Consider the following 17,596-nt stretch of genomic DNA (forward strand, 5'->3'; position numbering starts at 1 on the left):
ATGACACAGTCCATGACTTTGTTATCCTGGTCTGAGAAAAATGGCTCGTTTATGACAGACCAAAATTGACTACTATTATGCAGAACATCGACTGCAAGGAGTCTATCCCAGGCTGCCTTCTTAATATCATCCTTCCGACGTTTGATCGCTAACTTATAATCTTTCCTTAAGGATGTAATGGCTGCCTTGTCTCTCGGATTGTGTTTAAGGGCTGTCATAAGTGATCTATGTGCTCTCGAGCACTTTGCATCAAACCAACGGCGATGATTATTAGCACCCTGCCCTATTTTAGCCGTTAAGTCAATTGAGATATGATTACAAATGGATTCGAATGCACCCATTATCTCATGATTGGCTGCTTTCGGATCCTCACAGATTATCATATGACCCTCTAATTTAGGGAGGATGTTTGCATACAATGTATCCGGGACCACGTTAGCCCACTTTATCCTTCTCCCCTGGTCCACTGGACGAAGTGTGGGTGTTAGAACCGGCGGTCTCTAGTTGGCAGAGGTATACACTTCTGACAAATAGGGACCTACCAACTCTAGTCAGGGAAAGGGGATTACACACTCAGATAACCCCTGCTACCCCCTTGGTAGCTTGGCAGAGCAGACAGGCTTATCTCAGAGGCAGTGTGTTAAGCATTTATGACCACATACAGTAATAAAGTAAATACACTACAGATGGACACGACACAGAAGTTATTATAAAAATAGTATTTTTATATAAGGCTTAGCACAAGACCAGATAACGACAAAAATATACCACAGTCTTAATAAATACTCTTTGGGAGGAAAAATAATAGTTCAAGTAAGGTTTCTTCTTGGCAAATAGTTCTTTAGCAAAGTATTCTTCTGAGCACAGTTCTTTGGCAACAATGTAACCCCCACAGGAGTCACACGACGTCGAGTCTACAAGATTCCCAAGGTTCGGCGTCGACCGCGAGGAGCGCTACGTCGAGCCTGGAGTCGCAACAGACCCCACAAGTACAGTACCTTGAGAAACGAAGAAAACGATGATCCACGGCGTCGAGATGTCGGCGTCGAGGTCGGCGTCGATCGTGCCTCGGAGTCGGGTCAATCCGCAGCGGCGTCGAGGGATGTCGGGCCGGAGCAGCGCTCACGGCGTCGTGAAGGGCGTCGAGTCGATGCGATCAGCAGCGGCGTCGGGACGGGGTCGCTTGGAGGTAGAGCCGATACTCACTCCTCACTGGCGTCGATACCGGCGTCGAGACGGGGTCACTTGGAGCCGGGGCCGATACCCACTGCTCACTGGCGTTGCTGCTGGCGTCGAGACTGCAGATTTTCCCTGGTGTACTGGAAACAACACTTTCCAGCAATTCAGCAAATGGTGAAGTCCTTTGGCCCTGTGACTTCAGCAGGAGACTGGCACTCTTCCAGCCCTTGGAGATTTCCTAGCAAGTGTTCAGAGAGTACACACCAAGTTCCTCTCTCCTTGTTCCTTGGCAAAAATAAAGAAGCAGCTTTCAGGTTCCTCCACAGCAAAACAGCACTCTGGCAGAAAGGGGAGGCAAGTCCTTAGATCAGCAGGCTTCTTGTCCTTGGTACAGGTTTCCTTGTCAGAAGTGATCTGAGTTCTTGGTTCAGGGGTCCTTCTCTTATACCCCTTTTTCCCTTTGTTCCCTTTGTCCAAGCAGGGCAATTCCCACCATCTCAGGTTTGTTGTGGGTGTTGCCAGGCAGAGGCACCTGGCCTATTCACTGGGCAGGGCAGAGTCCTCAGCCGCCCAGCAGGAGGCGGAGCCAGTATTGTCACTGGTAGGAGTAGGGCTATCAGTCGCCCAGCAGGAGGCGGGGCCAGTATTGTGTCAGGCAGGGCAGGCTACTCTTCCCTCACTCTACGTGTAAACGCCCCATTCACCCCACACTGACTCACTCAGACCTCTGGAGCCACCCAGCCCCTGACACACACACCAAACCAGCAGAGACCGGTAGATAGTTGGACAAGAAAATAGCCACTTTCTAAAAGTGCTATTTTCAAACATAGAATTTAAAAACCATCCATCCTAAAGGGTGTGTTATTAAATTCTGAGTTCAGGGATACTAAACTCGACTTGCTACCATGCTCCCTGAGTCAGATAGATTATAATGGAGTTAATAATCAGTCTGCCCAGTCTGGCCTATTGGAGGCAGGTAGCCCTTCAATAGTGAAAAACGAAAATGGCTGTAATTCACTATTAGGTCATGCCACACACATCAGGGCATGACCTACCTTTTACCAACAATGCACCCTGCCCTAGGGCCTACCATAGAGGTGTCTGAAATGTGGCAAAGGGAAGGTTTAGAGACTGGTAAGTAGGTTTCCTTACCAAGTCGACATGGCAGTCAGGGACTGCACGCAGGCGCCGCGGTGGCAGGCCTGAGACACATTTTGCACGCTGCTTCTGTGGGTGGCACAACCAGTGCTGCAAGCCCACCAGCAGCAGTTAACTTACACGCCCTTGGCACGCGCAGTGCACTAGACTAGGGTCTGAACAGTAAGTCAACCAAGCCAATCATGGTAACACCAATCAACGTAACAATTTAGCATAGGGAGCACTTGCACTGTGGCACTGATCAGCAGTGGCACAGTGCCCAAAGCAATAATCCAGCAAAAACATCGTAAACAGAGGAGGCAAACAGAAAAAAATGGAGGAGAGACTCATGCCAATGATGCCAGGTCTAACACGTGTCCCCTCCAGCTGAAATGTGGGGAGAACTACCCTTCACCCAGGGAGTCCTCATCACTAAGGCGGAAAAATCTGGACAGACCATCAGCATTGGCGTGATCTGTACCAGGGCGGTGTTCCACCGTAAAGTCCATCCCCTGTAGGGAAATGGACCACCTCAACAGCTTTGGGTTCTCACCCCTCATCTGCATTAACCATCTGAGGGGCCTGTGGTCCGTCTGAACCCGGAAGTGAGACCCAAACAAGTAGGGTCTTAGCTTCTTCAGCGCCCAGACCACAGCAAATGCCTCACGCTCTATCGCACTCCACCTTTGTTCCCTGGGAAGTAACCTCCGGCTGATGAAGGCTACAGGTAAGTCTCGGCCCTCCTCATTCATCTGTGCTAGAACAGCCCCCACACCATGCTCTGAAGCGTCCGTCTGGACAATGAATTCTTTGGAAAAGTCGGGTGCCTGGAGGACCGGTGCTGTACACATTGCAGTTTTCAGGGTGTCAAAGGCTTTCTGACAGGCGTCAGTCCAGATCACAAGTCTCGGCTGCTTCCTGGAAGTCAGCGAGGTCAAGGGGTGCACAATGTTGCCATACCCCTTGACAAACCTCCTGTAGTAACCCGTGAGACCCAAGAAGGCTCTCACCTGAGTCTGGGTTTTGGGCGGTTCCCAAGCCAGGATGGTATCTATCTTGGGTTGCAGGGGGGCCACCTTGCCGCTCCCTACTTGGTGCCCCAAGTACACCACTGAACCCTGCCCAATCTGGCACTTACTAGCCTTGATTGTGAGGCCTGCTCTGCGCAGGGCCAACAACACTTCCTGGAGGTGGCGCAAATGTTCCTCCCAGCTGGCGCTGAACACTGCTATATCGTCCAGGTAGGCGGCGCTGAAATCTTCCAGCCCGGCCAATACCTGGTTAACCAACCTCTGGAATGTGGCAGGGGCATTCTTCATCCCAAAGGGCATCACACGGAACTGGTAGTGCCCATCTGGTGTGGAGAATGCAGACCTCTCTTTTGCCCCATCAGTCAAGGCGATCTGCCAGTACCCAGACGTTAGATCAAACGTACTAAGGTACCGGGCAGCCCCCAACCGATCGATGAGCTCATCAGCTCTGGGGATGGGGTGCGCGTCAGTCTTGGTGACCGAATTGAGTCCTCGGTAATCCACACAGAACCGAAGTTCTGGTGAAGCACCAGGCGCTGCAGCCTTTGGGACCAAGACCACTGGGCTGGCCCAAGGACTGCTAGAGGACTCAACCACCCCTAAGGCAAACATCTTGGAGACCTCCTCCTTGATGTATGCTCTGACCTTGTCAGTCACCCTGTAGGCCTTGTGCCTCACAGGAGTGCTGTCCCCGGTGTCCACATCATGGACACACCACCGAGTGACACCAGGGATTAAGGAGAACAGATCAGGGAATTGTACCAACAGATGGCGACAATCTTGCTGCTGCTCAGGGGTCAGTGTGTCAGAGAGGACAACACCATCCACTGACCCATCTTTTTCTTTTGCACACAGGAGGTCAGGAAGAGGCTCACTCTCCTCCTCCATCCCAGCATCTGTGGCAAGGAGCATGCCCACTTCGGACCTTTCTAAGTGGGGCTTTAACCGGTTGACATGCAGGACCCTTAAGGGGTTCCTGGGAGATTTCAAGTCCACCAAGTAGGTGACATCGCTCTTCTTCTCCACAACCTCAAAAGGTCCAGTCCACCTGTACTTGAGCGCACAAGGTTCCACAGGGGCCATGACCCAAACTTTCTGACCAGGTTGAAGCTCAACCAGAGTGGCATTCTGATCGTACCACCGCTTCATCTCTTCCTGGCTGGCCTCCAGATTTGCCTGAGCAAGATCTCTGAAGCGCCGAGTCTGGTTCCTAAAGGCCAGCATGTAACTATATACATCCTGGGGAGGTTTCCTGGGAGATTGCTCCCAGCCTTCTTTAACCAGACTCAAAGGTCCTCTGACCGGGTGACCATACAAAAGCTCAAAGGGGCTGAACCCTAGAGACTTCTGTGGCACCTCACGGTAAGCAAACAGCAGGCATGGCAAGAGGACGTCCCATTTACGCCTCATTGGTTCTTCAAGACCCATGATCATGCCTTTTAGGGTCCGGTTGAATCTCTCAACCAGCCCATTACCTTGAGGGTGGTAAGGAGTGGTAAACTTGTAGGTTACCCCACACTCCTTCCACAGAGACTTCATATAATTCGAAATGAAGTTGGTGCCCCGGTCTGACACCACCTCTCGGGGGAACCCCATGCGGGAGAAAACACCCATCAGTGCCCGTCCCACCACGGGGGCCGTCACTGTTCGGAGAGGGATGGCTTCCGGGTACCGGGTGGCATGGTCCACCAAGACCAGGATAAACCTGTTGCCCATGGCTGTCTTGGGGTCCAGTGGCCCCACAATGTCAATTCCCACTCGCTCAAAGGGGGTACTGACGACGGGAAAAGGTTGGAGGGGAGCCTTCTGCTTCCGCCCACTTTTCCCACTTGCCTGGCAAGTTTGACATGTCCTACAATGGATATCTGAATCCCTTCTCATCTGAGGCCAATAAAAATGGGTGACAAGCCTGTCATAGGTCTTGTCCTGCCCCAGATGTCCAGCTAACGGAACGTCATGAGCCAACCCCAGTAGGAAGGCTCTGAAGCGCTGGGGTACCACCAGCACACGGGCTGACCCAGGTTCAGCAGCCTTAGGCTCGCTATACAGGAGGTCGTTCTCCCAGTAGACCCAATGTGATCCTGACTGATCACCTGTCGTTTGGGCTGAGGCCTGCTGCCTCATACCCACAAGAGAAGGGCACACTTTCTGTTCAGCACAAAATTCCTCCCTGGAGGGACCACCATCCTGCTGCCAATGGGTCAGCTCGGGCAGGTCTCCCAGTTCGGCCACTTGTTCTCCTGTCGGTTCCAGGGCATCCCCCTCAGGGTCTGCTCCCTCCTGGACCGCGGGAACGATGGGGGACGGTTTCCCGCGCCCCCTGCCTCTTCTCTTCACGGTTGGGACCTGGGCCATACTTTCAGGCTCTGGGCCCCCATCAACACCCTTACTGGCTGACATGGACCGGGTGGTCGCACACACCCACTCAGGCAGACCCAACATTTCCAGATGCGCTTTTCTCTCCACCTTAGCCCAAGGGGAGTCCTCCAAATCATTGCCCAAGAGACAATCAACAGGCATGGCGGGCCTCACAGCAACCTGAAGAGTACCTGAGACCCCCCCCCACTCAAAAGGAACTTGAGCTACCTCACACTGACTCTGTGAGTTGTCAGCAGCTACAACGGGGTAGAATGCATGAGGGACCACCTGCTCTCTGGACACCAAGTGACACTTGACAGCTGTCACACTCGCTCCGGTGTCTCTGAGAGCTTCCACCCTATGGCCATTAATGGTCACCCACTGCCTATATTTCTTAGTGTTACTAGGCAGAGGGGTTGGAGGGACCATTTCCACGTCTCCTAAAGAGACCAGGGACATTTCTGCGGGACCCCACCCACCGGGGGCACCCATCTCCTCCCCTCCCAGGGCTACACTCGCTACCTGACGAGGGGGTGCACGCGGCGGTGCATTCGAATCCTTCATGGGACACTGGGGATCATAATAACGGTGTCCCACCTGCTTACAGGCATAGCAGGTCATGGGGCCCCTGTGAACAGGTTTACCTGTCGGGGCCTCTGGCTTCTTTACAGGGGGAGGCTGGGAACCCTTCCCTTGGTTCCCTTGGGGACTACTTTGGGGCCCTTTCTGAAACTCCCTCTGTTTACCCCTGTCCCCCCCACTCTTCTGCTGGGGACCCTGCCCACCTTTGGCTGAGTCTCCCACTGGACCCTTGTGGACCCTGGTACTGACCCAGCGGTCCGCCTCCTCAGCAAGTTTTCTAGGGTTAGATAGCTTGCTATCAACAAGGTGCTGGCGTAGCTCTGGAAAACAGTTATTAGACAAGTGCTCCCAAGCAAACAAATCATAAAGAGCATCATAACTATCAACCTTGCTACCCTTTATCCAACCATCCATGGTTCTGCAGAAAAAAGACACATATTCAACCCACGTAGTACCAGGCAACTTCTTACATTCTCTAAAGGTTTGTCTGTACTTTTCTGGAGTTAAGCCATATCTCAGCATTAAAGCATCTTTCATATGAGTATAAGACATCCTATCCTCAGCAGGAAGGCTCAACAAGGTATCTCTCCCCTCGTTTGTAAAGCGGCTCCACAACCCCGTTCCCCAATCCTTCTCAGGGACCCGGTGGGCCAACAATGCTAACTCATATGCTTTAAACCATTGGCTAATATCTTCATTCTTACTGTAATCTTTGATCACATCCTTAGGAAAATAAAACCTACTTTCTGCAGGCACGGATGGAGTGCTGCCACCAGAGGGATTCAACGCTAAACTCTTAGTTTTAAGCTCCATCTCCCTCACCATCTTCTCACGTTCAAACGCTAATTTCTCTCTCTCAAAATCTAATCTTTTGCTCTCCATTTCAGCTTCTCTCTTGCTTCTCGCATTCTCTAATTCCAACTGCCCTCCTAATTTAAGTTTTGCCATTTCTAACTTGTACCCCCTCTCCTTCTCCCTGTCTTCTAATTCTTCGGGGGAAAGGCTCCTAGAGGACGCACTACTGCCTGGAGATGACACTGGCCCACCTGTGGGCTCTTCCTCTTCCTCTTCTTCTTCCTCTTCCGGTACCACCACCGGATCAGAGGGATTTCTGGCCTCTAACCAGGCCTTCAGCGCTTTGAGGAAGCCCTCTTTCTTTGAGACACCTGTGGTAGGAACTTTAAACTGCTTGCAAAATCCTTTTAGATCTTTTAGCGTGTAGGAATCTATCTTCTCCTTATCGAATTCCCCCACAACATTCTCCACAGGTGTAGCAGCTCCGGCATTCTCCATGGTCAAAACTGGCAGTGTTTAAGAAAATAAGCTCCAGGAAAGCGGAGAACAAAAATAGGCAATCCTACCAAAACAGAATGTGGCTGCGTTATGGTCTGCTTTCACTATGTAGCGTACACTAATCACTGCACATGAGTCATAAATGCAAAGTTCAAATCCTCACCGCTGACCACCAATGTTAGAACCGGCGGTCTCTAGTTGGCAGAGGTATACACTTCTGACAAATAGGGACCTACCAACTCTAGTCAGGGAAAGGGGATTACACACTCAGATAACCCCTGCTACCCCCTTGGTAGCTTGGCAGAGCAGACAGGCTTATCTCAGAGGCAGTGTGTTAAGCATTTATGACCACATACAGTAATAAAGTAAATACACTACAGATGGACACGACACAGAAGTTATTATAAAAATAGTATTTTTATATAAGGCTTAGCACAAGACCAGATAACGACAAAAATATACCACAGTCTTAATAAATACTCTTTGGGAGGAAAAATAATAGTTCAAGTAAGGTTTCTTCTTGGCAAATAGTTCTTTAGCAAAGTATTCTTCTGAGCACAGTTCTTTGGCAACAATGTAACCCCCACAGGAGTCACACGACGTCGAGTCTACAAGATTCCCAAGGTTCGGCGTCGACCGCGAGGAGCGCTACGTCGAGCCTGGAGTCGCAACAGACCCCACAAGTACAGTACCTTGAGAAACGAAGAAAACGATGATCCACGGCGTCGAGATGTCGGCGTCGAGGTCGGCGTCGATCGTGCCTCGGAGTCGGGTCAATCCGCAGCGGCGTCGAGGGATGTCGGGCCGGAGCAGCGCTCACGGCGTCGTGAAGGGCGTCGAGTCGATGCGATCAGCAGCGGCGTCGGGACGGGGTCGCTTGGAGGTAGAGCCGATACTCACTCCTCACTGGCGTCGATACCGGCGTCGAGACGGGGTCACTTGGAGCCGGGGCCGATACCCACTGCTCACTGGCGTTGCTGCTGGCGTCGAGACTGCAGATTTTCCCTGGTGTACTGGAAACAACACTTTCCAGCAATTCAGCAAATGGTGAAGTCCTTTGGCCCTGTGACTTCAGCAGGAGACTGGCACTCTTCCAGCCCTTGGAGATTTCCTAGCAAGTGTTCAGAGAGTACACACCAAGTTCCTCTCTCCTTGTTCCTTGGCAAAAATAAAGAAGCAGCTTTCAGGTTCCTCCACAGCAAAACAGCACTCTGGCAGAAAGGGGAGGCAAGTCCTTAGATCAGCAGGCTTCTTGTCCTTGGTACAGGTTTCCTTGTCAGAAGTGATCTGAGTTCTTGGTTCAGGGGTCCTTCTCTTATACCCCTTTTTCCCTTTGTTCCCTTTGTCCAAGCAGGGCGATTCCCACCATCTCAGGTTTGTTGTGGGTGTTGCCAGGCAGAGGCACCTGGCCTATTCACTGGGCAGGGCAGAGTCCTCAGCCGCCCAGCAGGAGGCGGAGCCAGTATTGTCACTGGTAGGAGCAGGGCTATCAGTCGCCCAGCAGGAGGCGGGGCCAGTATTGTGTCAGGCAGGGCAGGCTACTCTTCCCTCACTCTACGTGTAAACGCCCCATTCACCCCACACTGACTCACTCAGACCTCTGGAGCCACCCAGCCCCTGACACACACACCAAACCAGCAGAGACCGGTAGATAGTTGGACAAGAAAATAGCCACTTTCTAAAAGTGCTATTTTCAAACATAGAATTTAAAAACCATCCATCCTAAAGGGTGTGTTATTAAATTCTGAGTTCAGGGATACTAAACTCGACTTGCTACCATGCTCCCTGAGTCAGATAGATTATAATGGAGTTAATAATCAGTCTGCCCAGTCTGGCCTATTGGAGGCAGGTAGCCCTTCAATAGTGAAAAACGAAAATGGCTGTAATTCACTATTAGGTCATGCCACACACATCAGGGCATGACCTACCTTTTACCAACAATGCACCCTGCCCTAGGGCCTACCATAGAGGTGTCTGAAATGTGGCAAAGGGAAGGTTTAGAGACTGGTAAGTAGGTTTCCTTACCAAGTCGACATGGCAGTCAGGGACTGCACGCAGGCGCCGCGGTGGCAGGCCTGAGACACATTTTGCACGCTGCTTCTGTGGGTGGCACAACCAGTGCTGCAAGCCCACCAGCAGCAGTTAACTTACACGCCCTTGGCACGCGCAGTGCACTAGACTAGGGTCTGAACAGTAAGTCAACCAAGCCAATCATGGTAACACCAATCAACGTAACAATTTAGCATAGGGAGCACTTGCACTGTGGCACTGATCAGCAGTGGCACAGTGCCCAAAGCAATAATCCAGCAAAAACATCGTAAACAGAGGAGGCAAACAGAAAAAAATGGAGGAGAGACTCATGCCAATGATGCCAGGTCTAACAGTGGGCCTACTCATAGTACAGCCGGGCATTGACCCCATAAAGTCCCCCCACCTCACCTCAAGAAGAACAGGGTTGGGATCACTAAAAGGGGAGACAATTGTGGCGTAGGAAACGGACCCGTGTAAAATTGCTGGTGTCACAAAGATAAGGTCAATAATTGACCCGGGATCTGAGCCCTTGTAAGTGACTAATCTCTTCTCCCCCTCTGTACTCATAGGTTCAAATAAATTAAAATTAGCTGTCAGCGCCTCCAATGCCTCGCCTGCCTTGGTATGTTCAAAATGAGGGACCGTCGGACCCGATGAACCCCCAAGGTTGGCCGTGCTACACAGATTATTACAAGGATGAATGTTAAAATCGCCCAATAGGACGAACTCGACATTGGTGTTATGGTCTTGACTGGCAGAAGATAAAAAGGTTTCCAGGGAGGCTATATGATCAGTTCCGTTTTCCCTGTTGCAGGAATTATAAAAATTAATGAAAAAAGTTTTCCTGCTCCGGGAGACCACCCTTTCCACAATTAAAATATTTGGCGAAAAATTTTTAACCAGATGCAACACCCCCTTAAGTTTAAGTGAGAAAAGGAGGATGAGGCCCCCTTTAGCTCTACCAGCATTACTAGGGATGGCCGGGTTAACAAAGCTGGAAAAACCATCCAACCAAAAACCAGGCGAGGTATCCCATGATTCCTGGAATGCTATAATGTCATGGCTGGCGACAAAGCTAACCCAGGTATCATCTACTCTTCTAGCTCTGACGCCAGCCAAGTTCCAAGTGAGGATTTTGCAGACCCCAACCTCATCAGGAACAGGATCAAAATCAGAGGTCCCTACCATAGGGGCAAGCCCCCTATCCTCTAGTCAGTCAATCTCCTCAATCTCATCTATGCCCGCTAGAGGGGTTTAACGATTACTCAATACTAGCCCGCTACCACCAGTACGACTAGGCTCTGGAACGGCCGAATGCACTGGGGCCACTATATTAGTTCTTGAGGGATAAATATGATCCTGCGTAACAATGCGTGGCCCTCCCGGTGCTGGTGTCAACCCCGCCTTCTTGGTACTGCACGTTCATTTCCATAAATGTTTATTGGGGGAGGGTAGAAAAAGCCCAGAGGAACTGGTCTCAGATAAACATTTCCTGTTATACGTGAACCATCCCAAAAGAGTCTGTTAGCCAGGTCGGCCCTATCAAAATTTCCAATAACACAGTCCCCCTGAACACATTTTTGACGCCTCCCTATCCAATCCACCCTCCTGGCAAAGATAATCCTATTCGACAATTTGGCCCCACAACACAGATCGTCACACCAGAAACGGGTCTTTTCCATAAGCTCAGGGACTGATTCCACCTCTCCCTCTTTAAGTGGTGGGACCCCAACAAAGATGGCAACAAATGGGGCAGCCTCAGGGGGTAGATTAACTTGGCCAGCCCTAACCCGCTTATTATTGAGGTTGTTAGATTGAATAGTGGGGCATACGACAGTAGTAGTAATTAGAGTAGCTGCCTCCGGACCATTATGTAAGGCAGTTGGGTCCCTCGGCCTGTCGTTCTTTTGCCCTGCCTCACTATAGAGGGGCCTAGAATCCTGTATTCTACACCCCTTACTTCCATTAATTACTGTGGTTACAGACCCTCCTTCATGTGCTTCATGTGCTTCTAGGGGCAAAGTGTGTAAGTGGGCAAGTTTATCAATTATTAAACATTTCTTCAATAGACCTTCCAAACATGTGTTTAAAGTGTCCACTATGTCCTTAGCAATACCCAGAAGAAGGGGCTCAATCCGAGCGGTGAAATTAGCCTCCATCTGCTCTCCCAACGAGTCTGATACATCAGTGAGTCCAACTTGGGCAATTTTATTGGATTTATTGGATTTTCCCTGTTTCCGTTTCGTGGATGGTTTAAGTGGTGAGCACTTGGTGGGGGGTGGGGCGTGCACATACTGACTACTGGTGGACCGACTACAGCATCAGGAGGCACCGTAGAGATAGTTTTAGTAATGATCATCACTGGGTCCAAGGGGATATGAGAGGCGTTGACAGAGCCCTGAGTGTCCTGGATATTAAGGGTAGTGGGACGTGCAGTGGGGCATGCAGGAGATATGATGCCCAGTTCCTGTTCTGCGTTTGCAATCTCCTTTGAAAGAGCCCCCACTGCAGATGAGAGATATGACAAAATAGAAGTAGAGTGTTTTGCCACCTTTGCTCTACTTCCTCCCTCCTCCACATCGATGGTTTTCTTTCGCTTACCCATATTACACTGTCAGGAGGGCCCCTTAGCGGCCAGAGACGGCCCGCCCTTAGCCCGCGCTAAGAAACTAAAATGAGGACATATTTTCTGAGTTTTCAAATAGCGACAAAGCACTTTTGAATTATTTGTTATCTTTATGTTTTTTTATTCAGTTGACCACTTGATTAAATGTTGCACTTAGGGGAGAGGATGTGGTGTTACTTCCAGAGCTGCAGACTTTGCAACTGGGGAACCAGGTTGGAGTTTCTGCTTCAGCTCGACATTCTGTGATTCTGGTCAAATCACTGGGAGGCAAAATCTTTACAAAAATACCGAGAGGCAGAGTGGGTCTCACGAGGACTGCGAATAATGCTGGCGCCCAGCTTAGAACAGCCCAACCCAGAAATGTTGAAAGAATGGGCTACAAGCAATCTAGAGGCCTCAATGCATTTAGTCATCATACTAATGAAGTATGCAGAAATCGACAGGGCCAATATACAAAGTGAGATTGACCGTCTGAATGGCGAGCTGGATGCCATGGAGCAAAAGGAGGCCATCGTCAAGGGCAGAGATGAGATCAGGACACGCCTAAAGAAGCATGAGGACACCATCAAAGCACGCAAAGTGTTTAAATTTGCCCAAGACAAGACAGACTATGAATGTGGGCAAATCTTAACATTTGCCGGAAAATATGACTCTGTCAGAACACAGCGCATGAACAAATAGAGTCAACAAGGGCATCCAAAACCACCAGCAGGCAACATTGAGGGCGCTGACTCTACATCCCTCTCTGATTTGTGTTCCTTTACTGAAAGTGGAGCCGATTCAGATGACGGGGGCAGATGGAGAATGAGCAGCATGCCAGGCAGTGTAAACCCAAGCCCAAGAGAAGAGATGGATTTTTTAGTCTACGACAGGCGCCAGACCCTGAGGCCTCGGCCGCCGAGAAAAGAAAATACTGGCGCAACAGAAGGAGGCGGGAAAGGAGGAAACTCAGAAAAACCAAAACAAACGAACAAAAGAAGAGGCAATTGGAGAAAGAAATGGAAAATGACACCAAGACTATCATAACCTTGAGCACAATGGACCTAACTGAAGCAGAAAAACAGCTCCTCACGTTGGGCCTCACTTTTTGCCCAGAAAGCACATTTGACTACAGTAACACCCGGATTGATGTTTTCAAGTTCATTAGGAAATTGAAGTTGATTAAGTTTTTCAAATTAAAGCAAAACAATGCCACTACTACCAACACTGCACACGCTGGTCTTCCAGTTGAGCAATCACTTACGGTGGCAGACATCCCAACACGGCGCATCCTGGGTGAACTAGCAGTACCTTGTACACCGAGGCCTACACAGCAAGTTCTACTAGATGAAGGTATCGAGAGTTCATGCCGAATTCCAAGCCCTTTCAAGCCTCACTCCACCTTTACCCCTATGATGCCGAGGGATGCGGTAGACATCTACAGTGATGTCATCACTGATGAACTTAAAGCGCTGCATCTCAAAACCAAGAGGCAGACGTCCGCAAAACGCATGCAGAGCCTCATATACAACAAACTTATGAAAAAACTGCAAAATAATAGCGAAGTCATCATCAATAGGGTGGACAAAGGGGGAAATATCGTGCTGTGGCCCCGTAATTTGTATCTGGAAGAAGCCAACAGACATCTGAGCGACAACATTTGTTACAGGCTCTCCAACCACAAGGAAATTGCAAGCAGTAACAAGGAACTCAAGAAATACCTCAATGATTTCAGATCACAAGGCCAGCTGAGCAAAGAGGAATGTGCATTTCTTAACATTGAATCACCAGTTCTCCCCATCCTATACTTTCTGTCGAAAGTGCACAAAAACGTGACCCCCATCCCTGGTCGTCCCATCATCTCAGCCAGGAAAAGTGTCTGTGAAAATGTTTCCAAGTATGTGGATTTATTTCTCCATGATCTTGTATCCAGCCAGAAAACCTACCTCAGAGATACCAGTGATTTCTTGCTCAAAGTTAAAGACATACCCTGGCACGAGGACTATTTGGTAATTTCCATGGACATTACATCGCTGTATACCAGCATACGTCACCATGATGGTCTTGCTGCATGCAAATATTTCCTTAGCAAAAGACCCATCAATTGCCATAAACATAACGATCTCATTTTGTTTCTAATTGACTGGTGTCTTACACACAATTTTTTCATGTTTAAAAGTAAGAAATACCAGCAACTCAGGGGCGTGGCCATGGGAACCTGCTTCTCACCCAGCTGCGCATGTTTACATGTTGGGTGGTGGGAGGAGCGGGTTCTCACGGTCAAGCACCAGTTAGCTTTCTGCAACAACAAAGTGTCTTGGCTACGCTACATAGACAACGTCTTTTTAATTTGGCGAGTTGATGCTAACAGTGCTAGAATTTTCATTGATGAGATTAATGCCAATGATCTCAACTTGGAATTTAATGCCAACATTAGTGCCACCTCTATAGAATTTTTGGACGTCAATTTATACATCGCCAATGGCACTCTGCATTCCAAGCTTCATCGTAAGTTAACTGCAGGCAACTCCATGCTGCACGCATCCAGCTTTCACCCTAGACACCTCATATCCAGCATTCCCTATGGGGAGATGTTACGAATGGCCAGAATTTGCAGTACCCATGAGGATCTCCTAGTGTGCCAGGCTGAGGCAGCAAAAAGATTCAAGGCACGTGGATACTCAGCAGCTGTCATACGCAAAGCGACTGATAGAGCCAATGCCATCCCCAGGGAGGAATTACTAGTGGTCCCCTCCACCCCTGAGATCACCACCGCTACCAGCATATTAGCTGAGCCCAACAGCCTAGTCACCCCCAGACTGATCATAACACACAACACTGAAGAAAGAGCCATCAGATCAGTTATTAACAAACACTGGGGGATAATTAGATCAGACCCTACACTAGGACTTGCAGTAGCTCACAAACCAGACATCACATTCAGGAGAGCTTTCTCCATGAGGGGTGCATTAGCAAGAAACAGTCCTGAGATCGTCACAACACAGAATTGGCTAGCAGACAGAAAGGGTTTTGTTAAATGCCAGAGTTGCAGGGCATGCAAGTTCGGTAAGAACATCACGAAGGTAGACTCCGTTTTCAGACACGCGCCACTTACCATCAGACATAGATTAACCTGCAGAACGGAGTTTGCGGTGTACATGCTCGAATGTAACTGTGGGCTACGTTACATTGGGAACACTAAACTACAAGTACACCTGCGTATACTTCAGCACCTCAGAGCGATAATAAACAATGACCCAGCCTACCCTGTAGCCAGGCATTTCAAGGAGGGGCACAACAATAATCTAGAGCACCTCCATTATTCAGTCATCGACTGCGTTCCACCACTTAGACGGGGTGGCAATAGGGAGAGGCTTTTGAGGCAGCTTGAGAGTAGATATATCCTGCAATTTAATACCAAGGGGCCCACTGGTCGGAATACCACGGAGGATCTGCATCATTTCCTGTGACACGGAACTGCTTACACAAACTTTGAGAACTTGCCTTTTATCTGTAACTCTGTATCTATGTCGTCATAAGTGTATATATTTATTACTGTCACCACATAGCTTTATTTTTGCACTTCTAGTATCCACATGGAATTTAGCATCCTGTCAATAGGGCCATGCTCGACCACTGAGATTATACCTAGTATTTATACAGTTATTTTGTTTGTTTTTCAGTGGGTTAAGGAGCACTTGCAGTATTTACACTTATCTCATGCTGCGAGATGATGTTCAACACATGTATACATGCCATGTACACGTATGAATATGAATTAGTCAGTTATTTTTTCGGAATACGTTATGTAATATACCCATGAATTCTATGTTAATTATGCTATGTACAACATTGGTAGGCAACTTGGATTATCCCCACATTTATATAGTACATATAACACTTCGCGTTTATATGTCAATTACATGCTCATGAGAAGGTACAATTACCACTGAAATACGCACTGTACATGTTCTGAACTGCACATGCACAACTTCCTCATTCTGTATATACACACCCACGGGCACACTCCACCCTCACTCACATCCTTAATTATTGTTATTTTAAGTGGCATTTATGCGGTTATGTAGCCTGTTTTGCAACAACATTATCCTAGAGTTGGACGCGCACAGCTCACGACTAGCCACTGTTTTTTATGTAAATTTTTACATTTTGGTTTACGCGATGCCCTGCTATCAAGGGAAGCTCAAAGTTGCGGTTTGTTTATTTGCATCGTATACTCTCTAGGGCGATGAAGCAGTTAACATCCACCATAGCAGCCTGCATTGCACACACTGTTACTTACAAGAGACATTGTGTCCAGGATAGCATAAACACGCACGAACGATTGGCTGTAAGCTGTAGACGTTGGATGTTCTCACAAAGGCAGCCATGGTGTATTTGCAGTATCACTTAGGTAATCACCGGCATGGTTAGACAGATAGAATAATTATAGTCTGTTTACACTGGCTTTACTCACTGTAGTCAAATTTGTGATGTAAAACAGTTGGTTTACTGCGTTTTACCCACAGTCACCGAACGTTGCAAAACAATTTAGTCACTATGATGAACATAGTAAAAACACTGCCACTCACACCTGTATATATTTCACTCACTCACCATTACAGTGCTATGTGATCAAGGCCGCATGTCTGGCGACCGAAACGTGTCATTTGGACATTTGATGCTTGAATAAATCATCAGTAACTTTCAACGTTGCCTGCGGAGTCTGTTTCCTGGTGTTGTGCCGCTCCCCCGTGGATGGTTGTACCCCTGGGATCCTGTTGTGATATATATATATATAAATATCGTCTTGTCTCCGTGAACAGTCGCCGTTTTCGCTGTTATAAAGCAGAGTGCAGACCACAAGAATTATGTTACCATCTGAGATTTAATCAGCCACAGCAAACACAGTCAGCATGACGCGTTTCGATCCCGGAAGGACCTTGATCACATGACGCGCCCATACATCTCACGGTACTTTATATTACATTTTTTTACTTTTGACTTAAAGTGACATGCACGCAAAAATTCAGTTGGGTAATAGACACAGATGAAACCTTATAATGCAATCCGGTTTCATGTTATTAGTACATAAATGTGCAAAATAGCAAATGTTAAAAATTGTTTTACAATGCTAAATTGAATTTACATCCAATTGATATATATACATCAATGTGAAGTATATAGGTGTTATCCCTTAGCAGTCAGACATGATTAAAAAGCAACCTCATTTCAATAAATAAGATTAAAATTAACCAATAAATATCTCTGATTTGTTAAAAGGAAGTCTTATGCTGACATCTGTCAGATGCAACATCCAGGTATAAATACCCTGTTGTTGAGTCTCAATAGATTTGACTGTTATGGACGTTGCAGTAGA

General features: G+C 48.4%; 1 protein-coding gene across 1 annotated transcript in view; it reads right to left on the reverse strand.

The window, feature by feature from the left end:
• The window catches only part of LOC146811988 (olfactory receptor 4E2-like), a 167,705-nt gene extending 150,743 nt beyond the window's left edge, over positions 1-16,962 (reverse strand). The window contains exon 1 of the mRNA XM_085614546.1: positions 16,834-16,962. The gene's annotated coding sequence lies outside the window, so the exon portion shown is untranslated. The remainder of the gene's footprint in view (positions 1-16,833) is intronic.
• Between the last annotated feature and the right edge of the window lie 634 nt (positions 16,963-17,596).

The sequence above is a fragment of the Triturus cristatus genome, chromosome 7, assembly GCF_964204655.1.
Source record: "Triturus cristatus chromosome 7, aTriCri1.1, whole genome shotgun sequence".
Classification (NCBI taxonomy): domain Eukaryota; kingdom Metazoa; phylum Chordata; class Amphibia; order Caudata; family Salamandridae; genus Triturus; species Triturus cristatus.